Source organism: Elephantulus edwardii, unplaced genomic scaffold (genome assembly GCF_000299155.1).
Source record: "Elephantulus edwardii isolate Elephantulus edwardi_28Jun2011 unplaced genomic scaffold, EleEdw1.0 scaffold00106, whole genome shotgun sequence".
NCBI lineage: Eukaryota > Metazoa > Chordata > Mammalia > Macroscelidea > Macroscelididae > Elephantulus > Elephantulus edwardii.
Window position 1 is genome coordinate 2,877,846 of NW_006399856.1, and position 11,002 is coordinate 2,888,847.

Genomic DNA, 11,002 nt, shown 5'->3' on the forward strand with positions numbered 1-11,002 from the left:
GACCAAACTGTGCAGCTCTGCAACTGCATCCTGGCCCATCCTCACCCTTCTGCCCCCAACCCTCACCTCCTTGTACCCCCAATATGTTTTTCCCAATAAAAAAACAATATTAAAAAAAAAAGTTTGGAAGAATGCTAGAAGTCCTAATCTACAACATAAACAGTCTTCCAAGTATCCTGAAAAATCTACAACCAGGAGAAGATAAAATAGACAAATGGGACCTTCTAAGACTCAAATCCTTATGCACATCCTAAAACTTCTCCAACAGGGCGAAAAGGGAAGCCACAGACTGGGAAAAAGTATTTTGTAATGACATATCAGATAAGGGACTTATATACAAAATTTATAAAATACGTGAGCACCACAACAAGATAAAGGTAAATAATGCAATTGAAAAATGGGCACAGGATGTGAACAGACACTTCACCGAAGAAGACATTCAGATGGCTAACAAGCACATGAAGAAATGTTCAAAATCCTTAGCTCTAAGAGAGATGAAAATCAAAACAATTATGAGATATCATCTCACTCTAGTCAAAATAGCAAAATTTAACAGAACAGCAAGCAACAAATGCTGGCGAGGTTGTGGAGAAACTGGAACCCTTATTCACTGTTGGTGGAAGTGTAAAATGGTGCAACTACTGTGGAAGGAGGTGTGGTGCTTTCTCAAAAAGTTGCAAATAGAAATACCATTTGACCCAGCAATTCCACTACTGGAAATATACCCCAAAGAGACCACAACTGCTACCCAGGCAGATATATGCACATCCATGTTTATAGCGGCTTTGTTCACAATAGCAAGGAGTTGGAAACAACCTAAGTGCCCATCAACAAACGAATGGATAGAGAAGCTATGGTACATTCACACAATGGAATACTACGCTGCATTGAAAAACATGGAACTCATGCAATATTCAAAATAGGTGACCCTGGAGGACATTATGCTCAGTGAAGTATCTCAGTCACAAAAGGACAAACACTACATGGTGACACTGTTGTAAAACAAGACTGACACCGGGGTTGTGGGGAGACTGAGAAAGATGGGTTCAATGATGCATACTGCATTGAAATAGATGAGAGAGAAAACTGTTTAAAAGGGATATGTGATTAGGTATTTTTGTCGTGACGGTAGTCCAGAGCAAAGGCTGCGTAGTGGAGTGGACCTGGGGGGAGGGATTGTAAAACAATGAAAGAATTTTTTCTTTTACTTTTCCAAGAGAGAAGTGTACTGGGGGTAGGGATGGGCAGTGAGAAAAGTGAAACCATGAATGAATGGAAATCCAAGTCTCTGTAAATTTTCATTGAAATTAATAATAAAAAAATAATAAAAAAAGAAATGTGGTCAGTAAGTAATAACTGCTGCCTCAATAAAGATAAAAGGGGGGGAAATAAAGCCAAGGGACCCAAGGGAGAACCTTAGTATCACCAAGAAATAAGCACCAGGAGTGGAGTGTGTCTCTGGTCCCAGACCCCTGCATGACAAAGTTCCCTGACACCGAGGAAGGCCAGAATACATGGAAGTCTCCAGGGAATGGTGAACATACAGAAGAATCAGGGACTTTACTCCAGAACTGACAGAGAAAGGGCCTTCCCCTAAGACCTGTGTCATGAACTTGGATTTCAGGCCTTAATAAAAATAAAATATAAAAGAACACATTTCTGTTGGTTAAGACCATCCACTTGTGGTAGCTCTGCTAAAGCATCATTGGATAACTAAGAGACCTCAGCACTTCTCTCCTAGTCTGTTTTCTTACGGTAACATTCAGGAGCCTAATCAACATGCATTGACCAATCTACAAACAAAACAACCAACGCATGTGACAGCCTTTCTTATCTTGAAAATATGAAAAGGCAGGGGTGATAAAAAGAGCAGGGAGTCTACTGATAAAAGGAGGAGAAACCACACCAAAGAGAAAGATGGAAAAAGAAGGTGATTCAGAGGACAGAAGACGCACTTTAAACTACAGTACCCAGTGTAGGACCAACGTATTTCCAAAGAGGCCAGGCCAAGAAGGAATTCATTCTTCAGGTACCAAGGTGGCTTTTATTGTTACTATTACTATTATTATAGTTTATTTACAAAATTTAAATACACTGTTTTCCAGACCAGACGCTTCCAATTTCCCTCACACATCCCCCATCAAATTGTACAACCTCATGATTAATTTCCCCTTCCCCCCGCGTCCCCACCTCACGCCATCCTCAACCCTCTGCTTCCCCTCCCCATCCGCTTGGATCCTCATACTCATTCTACAATAATGGTTCTATACAATATCTGTCAAGGTGGCTTCTTAACTATCATTTGTGGTATCAGTTTGTACACAGGTTGTGTGTGTGAGAGAGAGAGAGAAAGAGAGTGCACGCACGCATGGACACCTGTGACTTCACTGATCTGAAACTTCCTTCCAAGGATCAATCAGAGGTTCAGTGTATGACTACGTGTACCAAGAATATCGGCCACAGATTGATAATTCTTTTACAGGAAGTCCTTGAAACACATTCATTTCATGGAACACACACACATAAACATACAGGCAATGGGCTTCATAAATGTACAATCAAAGAAGATACTTCTTGGAGACTTATGGAATCATTCACTTATTAAAAACTGATCGCATACATAGTCAATGTTGAGTCCTGTGTTAAATATGGGCCAATTGTACCATGGCATCTGCTGAAGGAGAAAAACCTTGATTCAAGGCAGTTTAATAATTCAAGCAAAGGACTACACTATTCATAAAGCAGCTCTGAAGGATTTTTTCCAGCAAAAATGTTCCTGGTCTCAAAGCTGAGGTGAGGATTGTGGCCGAAAAGACCTTCAAGTCCTTTCTTTCCACCCTCCTAGAAGACTTTAAAAGAAAAAAAAAAATATATATATATACACACAGACACACATTGGTTTTGAGCTAAGCTCTCTATACTCTTTTTTTCTTTGAGAAATTTGGCCAAAGGAGCTGCTAAAAATATCAAGAAAGAAGATGAGGAGGGTTGGAAATAAAACTAAGTCTATTCACTTCTGTCTTCCACCATAAAGCGACCCCAACATTTAACCATAGCAGTCCTTCTTCTCAGCTCCAATTCTGATACTTGGTTCAAATAGAATAAGGTCAGGGGCTTTGCTGACTTTTTTGGTTTTCTGTTTTTTAAAGTTAAGAACAGGGTGACCATGGAAGACATTATGCTAAGTGAAATATCTCAGTCACAAAAAGACAAATACAGCATAGTGCCACTGTTATAAAAGAGGACTGACACAGGAGTTGGGGGGGAGACTGAGAAAGATGGAATAAATAATGCATACTTCATTGAAACAGATGAGGGAGAGAACTGTTTATAAGGGATATATTATTAAATATTGTTATGACAGGAGTTCAGAATGAAGGCTGAATAGTGGAGTAGACTTGGGGGGAGGGATTGAATAACAATGAAAGAATTATTATTATTAATTTTTATTTTTTTTTTTACTTTGCAAAGAGAAGAGCGAATTGGGGGAAGGAGTGGGCAGGGAGAAAAGTGCAACAATGAAAGAACAGAAATCCAAAGTCTCTGTAAACTTTCATTAAAATAAACTGAAAATTTTTTAAAATGGGCAAATATTCTTGTATCTGTTCATTCTCTTTGTCTCAATAATTTCTGATACTAAGGAAAGCTCACTTGCTTCAAGCAGGTCTATATTCTGAGGCTGATGTTTGTGACATGGTTAGATCAGCTGGAAACGGCAGGAAGGGTTTTTGAGGCAACACCCATTCAGGTGGGTAACAGAACCGTAACTCCAGAGCTGTGTGGGAAGCAATTCAGTGACTCTGCAAAGAGTCAGCCAGTTTGAAATACCCAAGTTCCCCTGTTTCTCAGCTCCTAGGGTCCATCTGTCCCTATCACAGTTGGGAGTTTGCCCAAAGGGAGTAGAGGAAGCAAGTCCAGCAGGAGCTGGTCGGTAGTGGGGTGGTTAGATCACTGGGTTCCCTGGAGGTTGTGTTAGCTCCACCTTTTCAGCCAAACCCAAAGGTCACTGGAGCAAGCTGGGACTGCTCTGGTGAGGGGAGCTGAGTCATCCACGGGTTGACAGCAGTGGCTATAAATTAACCTGTGTTTAAGGATGGCTTTCTAAAATCCTGGCTTTGGGCTTCAGGTCTTTATTTATATCTCTCGAAGGAATATTTTTCAAACTCATGACAGCGCACTCTTATTGCTCTGGGGACATTCCAAGCACCTGGTATCCTCTGTAATGAAACTTGCAGGTGACAGGCCCCCAGGGGCCCTGGAGCCTGTGCTCTGCGTCTGCTCACCCACACCCTCATGCACAGTCCTCGCTGCCAAGTGAGGGCTCTATCTCGGACATGAAAGCACATCCAGCTTCAAAGCAAAGCATCACATGTGAGCGCGCGCGCACGCACACACACACACACACACACGTACAATACTATCTGTACAAATTACTGGAGACTCACTGGTTCTGTATTCCTTTCAAAGACAGCATATGTTCACTATGAAATGCACAGCTCAAAGAACAACTCTTCAACTCTCTGGCTCAGGAACTCCTGACAAGTGATTGGAGAAATGTTTTCATTTGCTGTAGTAATTTGGTTTCTTCGGTTGCTATTGTCTGGTGACAATACTCAGAAGGCGACGAGAGAGGTCCTACTGTAGAATAGACCCTTTCAAGAAGTTCAAGCTCTTAAGAAAAAATTCTCTGGCTAAATCTTCCCAGATCAGTGAATGAACCACTGAGATGGTCCTTCCTTTGAAGCACCTGGAAACAGAAATAAAACATAAGAGTGGAAAGAGGGAATAAGCTATACTTCTTGTGGCTACATTTTTATTTCTTGAATCTTCCTTTAGTGACATTGCCATGGTTTTTCTATCTTCCACTCTGTCTTGAGTTGAAATGTGTATCCCTGAAACATGTGTCAACTTGGCTAGACCAGGATCCTTAGTGGTTTGGCAGCCGTGTGATGATATAATCGCCCCAGTGGTGTGATCTGATCATGATGAGTCAATCAGTCGTGAGGGGATTAGGGTAGGATGTTGTACCATTGCTCAGTCCACAGCCCTAGTGTGGGGTAAGGGAAGTTTCCCCCTGATGTGTCCTGCATTACCCTTTAACTGACAAACAAAGAGAGAGAGAGAGAGAAGCAGAGAAGCAAAGATCCACCACCAGAAAGAAGCAGGGATTAACGTGTGTCTTTTGGGTCCACTTATAGGAACGGGGGATAACGAAGTCATATTGGAATAACAGTGCACAAAGATATTATTCTACACTCTACTTAGGTGAGTAGTACCTGGGGTCTTGAAAACTTTCGAGCTGCCATCTAAGATGTAACTATTAGTCTGTCCCTGTTCAGAGGAAGGAAAGTGATAGCCATCAAAGACTCAAGAAAGTCACTCACTGTTTCCTTCCCAGGACTAGTCCCGCCCACAGTGATGAGGGGATGGGCTCACTATTGTCTGCACTAGCAGCTTCTCCAGCAGGTGCTAAGGGATCAAGTGGGCTCAGCTCAGCCTCTCACAGCATGAAGGACACAAGGACGTCTCAAAAGTTTGCTTTCCTAGGTCCCTAAATAGTGCAAACTGTAAAAGCAGTTAGCTACTGGCAGAGAAGTTGGAAGTTCAAGACCACAGAATAAAGACCTGCAATCTATTTTTTTTTTTAAAAAAAGGCCACTAAAAATCCCATCTATTTCTATTTTTACATCCATAGGGACATCATGATTTGAAGTAAAGTTAATGGCAACTGATTTGCTTTGTCGGGTTCTCCCCTGCTCCAACCCCAGACGAAGATTCCTTCTTGTTTTCTAGTTTTATTTTGCTTTTTCTAAAGTGACGAGGGTGTCCCAAATGTGTGCTAAAACAGAAAATTTGTTTGCTTGTCTATTTCATTGTTGTTGTTGTTGTTGTTATGTGCCGTCGAGTCACTTGAGAGTCATAGTGACCCGGTGTATAAAAGCCCTAAACGCCGTTCTATCCTGTGCCAACCTCACCATCTCAAACACACTCGTTCCCACCTCTCCACTCACAGAATGGATCCATCTCATCGAGGGTCTTCCTCTCCTGCGCCGCCCCTCCACTCTCCCAAACATGATGTCCCTCTCCAAGCACCAGTCACTCCTTACAACACGCCCAAAGTATGTCAGATTAAGCTTCAGAATCCTTGACTCCAAGGAGCATTCTGGCTTCACTCTCTCCAGGATAAACCTGTTTGTTCTCCTAGCAGTCCATAGTATATTCAACATTCTTCTCCAGCACCACAGCTCAAAGGCATCAATTCTCTTTCTATCATCCCTATTTACTGTCCAACTCTCCAATGCATAACACATAATTGCAAAGACTATAGCCCGGATCAGGCACACCTTAGCCTCCAGCCTGATGTCGCTGTTCTTCAGTACTCTTGAGAGGTCCCTCACAGCTGACTTTCCCATTGCAATTCGTCTCCTGATTTCTTGGCTGCTGTTACCAAGGGTGTTGACTGTGGAGCCAGGTAAACCAAAACTATTAATTATTTCAGTCTCTTCACCATCCATACTGATGCTGCCAATTGGCCCAGTGGTGAAAATCTTTGTTTTCTTGATTTTGAACTTCAATCCATATTCATTATTATACTGAAAACTGAGCAGATAAATTCTAATATAGCAGCAGAGATCTGTTCAAATACTTTCACCTTCCATGCATGTCACTGTGGTTGTTTTTGTTACTGTTGTTGGGTGCTTTTGAATCAGAACAACTCATAGCTGACCCTCCAGTGAGTTTTCAGAGGGAGTAAAATGCTTGGGAGGAAATGATCCATTTTTATTCCATGAAGCAAGCAGCTGGTGGATTCAACCCACAAGCCTTTGGGTTGACAGTGCAGCTCCTTACCAATCAGTCATGAGATATAGTACTCACAATTACCATTGACCCACTGTACCTCTGCTAAAAGTTTTAAGCAGAATTCCTATAACAATGTAGGAGACAACCTGAATGACCTCTCCACAAAATAAGAGAAATGCTTTTTTTTTAATTATCATTGAAGAATGTTGTACAATGATTTCTTTCTCCCTCCTCCCCCCACCCCCCACCCCCGGTGCCATTTCTTAATCTGTACTCACTTGACAACAGAACGAGAGGAAGCGCCAGAGAGGATAGGAAAATATTACAACTGGTAAAACTAGGAAAAGATTGTAATTTTTCTAACCAATAACTCTTGCAGGCTTTTTTCACATATCTAGAAGCTGGAAGCAGAGATTACATATCATTGGGTCAGTGAAGAATTCCCTGTAAATGGTCCAGATGGTACCTGGTACATCTAAGATGAGCTTTTGGCAAATATGAAAAAATATGAAGATCAAGAGGTGTGTGTTCAATTGGAAAATTGTTAGTCTTTTGAGCTCCCTTTTCTGTGAAGTTTCTTCCAAACTCTTTCCCACCTCTGTCAGAAGTAACTCCTCCTTCTATATCCTGCCATAGCAGCATGTGATGACAGCAGTAACAGACCTCTCAGGCTTGCAAGTATGACAATGGTTCATATGCTGACTCAGAAAAACCTCTCAAATTCATTGCTATTGGAGCCAACTCACAGCTGACCTTCCCTTGGGTATATCCTACAACTCTCACAGGAGAAGATTGTCCATATTTTTCCCTCTGAGTCACTGGTGGATTCGAACCACCGGAGTGCACCATCTTCCTTACAGACTCTGCCAGCTGAGCTCTCCTTGTGTGCCCACAGCTATGTATATATAGCAGCAGCTCTCTGCAGCATTTTCCATCATGAAATGTAGTCTCTTTCCTTAAATCAGAGACTTAGCAGGCACACTATCGAAAGATCAGTGGTGCCTGTACATTTATTTCATCAATGTTGGGTGTAAAGGGCGTTCCTTGGTCAGCCAGCTTCATCTGGTACTTCCTTGGCCACTTGTTTGGGCTTGAAGCAAAGCAAAATGCCCTCCTCTGTCCACCCCAGTTCGCCACAACTCTTCCTTGAATCAGAGCTGGCCTGGTAACTTGCTTTTAGCAAACAGGATGTGTCCAAAAGGGTGTCATGTACATGTCAAGTCTAGACCTTCAGAGATTTAGTTAGCATGGTTCCCCTCGCTTCCTTGGAACCCAGCCACTGCCATGGTAACAAGCTCGGGGGAGCTTATGGCAGGATAAGGGGACATGGAAAATAACAGTGTTCATTCGGACCATCACAGGCCGGCGGGCTGAGCCACCAGGCAGCTCGCAGACGTGAGCAGATCAAGTTGAGATCAACACAAGCCCCACCCAACTTCTCAGGCCTGCTCAGCTCAAGCGTAGATGCACAACCAGCAAGACATGACTCTGGCCATAATCACTGACTTGGTGGGTGGTTTATTTTGCAGCAAAAGCTAACAGATGTAATGATTCTACCCCCTTTTCCCCATTACTATTAAAATAGAATGTCTAGGGGACTGTTAATCTTTGATTTCATCCTCTAGTGGGATTTTTTTTATTTTATTCTGATTTATTTACAAAGTTTGAATACATTGTTTTTCACAAAAGATCCTTCCCATTTCCTTCACCCCACCCTCCCACATTTGAGATACTCATCCAAAACTGGTAGGAAGCACAGAGTGCCCTGGAGTGGAATGGAGGGCGGAGCAGCTCAAAGCATCTCATGCCTGCACTAATGTCACTACCTGGCCTTTCTCCACCTCCCGTGGCCTGTGCTTGGGAAAAAGGTTACCTGATCACCACTGCTTTTGTCTTTCAGTTCACTCAGGACTGGATTTAATCCCCGCTCAATTTCTTCTCCCTCCCCTCTACCCCCATCCCCGTCTGGCCGCCCAGATGATGATGTAAGTAGTAACCAATCTTGCAGTCAGACGGATGGCTAGCTTCTGTATCCGTGAAGGGAAGGCTGCCACTTTAGAAAGGACTGGAAAATATTACCAGCCACCCACTTCACTTGACTCCCCCTTCCCTGCCCCAGACTCTGTCCCCTGGTCACATACAGCCTAATTCGAAGAGACTGGAGCTGGGTAACTAGAGCCAAAGAAAGAAGAAACTCGAATTGCAGCCCTGCCGGCCCCATGCAATCGGCCACAAGACTCCTTTGGGCATGAGAACTCGTCCTGGGAGAGGCAAACGTGAGGCATTTGGAGATCCCTGCCAGCTTCCCCGCCCTCATCCTGGCACCTTGTTCCATGTGCTTTGTCAGTTGGTGCCAATGACATAAACAATAAAGCATCAGTGTTGGGGAAGGGGCCACCGGGGAAATATCCGTGACTCATTTGAAGTTTCTAGACTCCTTCCAAAGGTGCTGTGGGGGCTTAGAGCAGGGAACTCAGAGGATTTGGTTCATTCGCTTTGACTTCAGGGTCTTGAAAACAATTTCTCCTACGGTCTATAGTGAGTACAAGGAATTCTATCTGCAAAACCAGCTCTCTCTACCTTGGAAATGTCTGCTCCCTTAAAAGTGTCCACAAAAATGGACAGGAACTCCCCAGCTTGTACTCTTGGTAGCTGTGAGCTGTGAGGCAGGCCCTTTTGTCTTCCTAGTCTTTGGTTCTCTTATATGAAAAGTGCAAATAAACATTCACACAATGGAATACTATGCAGCCCTCAGAAGCAATGATTTTGAAAAATACTGCATAACTTGGGAGAGGCTGGAGAACATTATGTTAAGTGAACTAAGACAGTCTCATAAGGACAAATACTGCATAAGACCATTACTGTAAAAATAGAAGGATAACTAGTAAAATCTGTATGGGAACTCAAGGGGGGGAGGGGCTGAGGATGGGTAGGAGCAAAACCACAAAGTTACACAGTTTGGTGGGTCATGGAGAAGGGCAGTAAATGGGAAGGATGCAGGCAAAAAGATAGAATAATGATGGGTAAGGTCCAATGGTGATTAATTTTTAAAAACATAATACATGATAATGATTGCTTGAAACACAATGTGAATAAAGAATAGTGTGAATCACAATGTAGTGAACTTTGTAAGCAAACCAATTTTTAAAATTTTTTTAAATTTTAAATTTTTAAAAATTTTTAATTTTATAAAGTTGTTGAATAGAATAAGTATGTTAATGTCTATAGAAACATACTATATATATACACACACAAACACACACACACATTTTTTAGAAATAAGTGCTAGACTTATTAAATGTGTGGATGGGGTTATAAAAGGTTGGTCAGCATACATTCAAAGCTAAAAAGTTTTAGAGGGAAGAGAAAGTATGGTGGTGGCATTTCTATTCAATAAACCAACTCATTGCACTTGAGTTAAGAACCTGCGATAGTTGGGCCTCCAGTGCATTTTCAAAGGCTGCAGACGACACTGGAGATTATCCATCTTTGTCTTACAGATCAGCTAGGGGATTCAAATTGCCCACCTTTGGGTCAGGAAACTTGTCTCCCTACTTACTGGGCCATCAGATGAAAAAAGGTGATTTTCTTGCCATGGTGAATAATGCTGCTGTGAACATTGGTGTACAAAAGCTCCGTTTGTACCTCGGTTCTCATTTTCTCAGGGTATATTCCAAGCAGTACATGCTATCAATCGGTAGCATCAGGATGGATGGTGAAGAGATTGAGATTGTTCACAGCTTCAGTTCGCTCGGCTCCATGGTCAACACTCTTGGCACCAGTAGCCAGGAAATCAAAAAACGTATTGCGATGGGAAAGTCTGCGGTTAGGGACCTCTCTAAAGTACTCAAGAGCAGTGGTGTCTCTCTGGAGACTAAGGTCCGCCTGATATAGGCCATGGTTTTTGCAATCACTTGTTATGCATCAGAGAGTTGGACAATGACTAGGGAGGATAGAAGGAGAATTGACGCCTTTGAGCTGTGGTGCTGGAGAAGAGTATTGAATGTACCATGGACTGCCAAGAAAACAAACAGATGCATCCCAGAGAGGGTTAAAGCAGGCTGCTCCTTGGAGGCAAGGATTCTGGGGCTTCGTCTGACATACTTTGGACGTGTTGTAAGGAGAGACCGGTCCTTGGAGAGGGACATCATGCTGGGTAGAGTAGAGCGACAGCGCAGGAGGGGAAGACCCTCTATGAGGT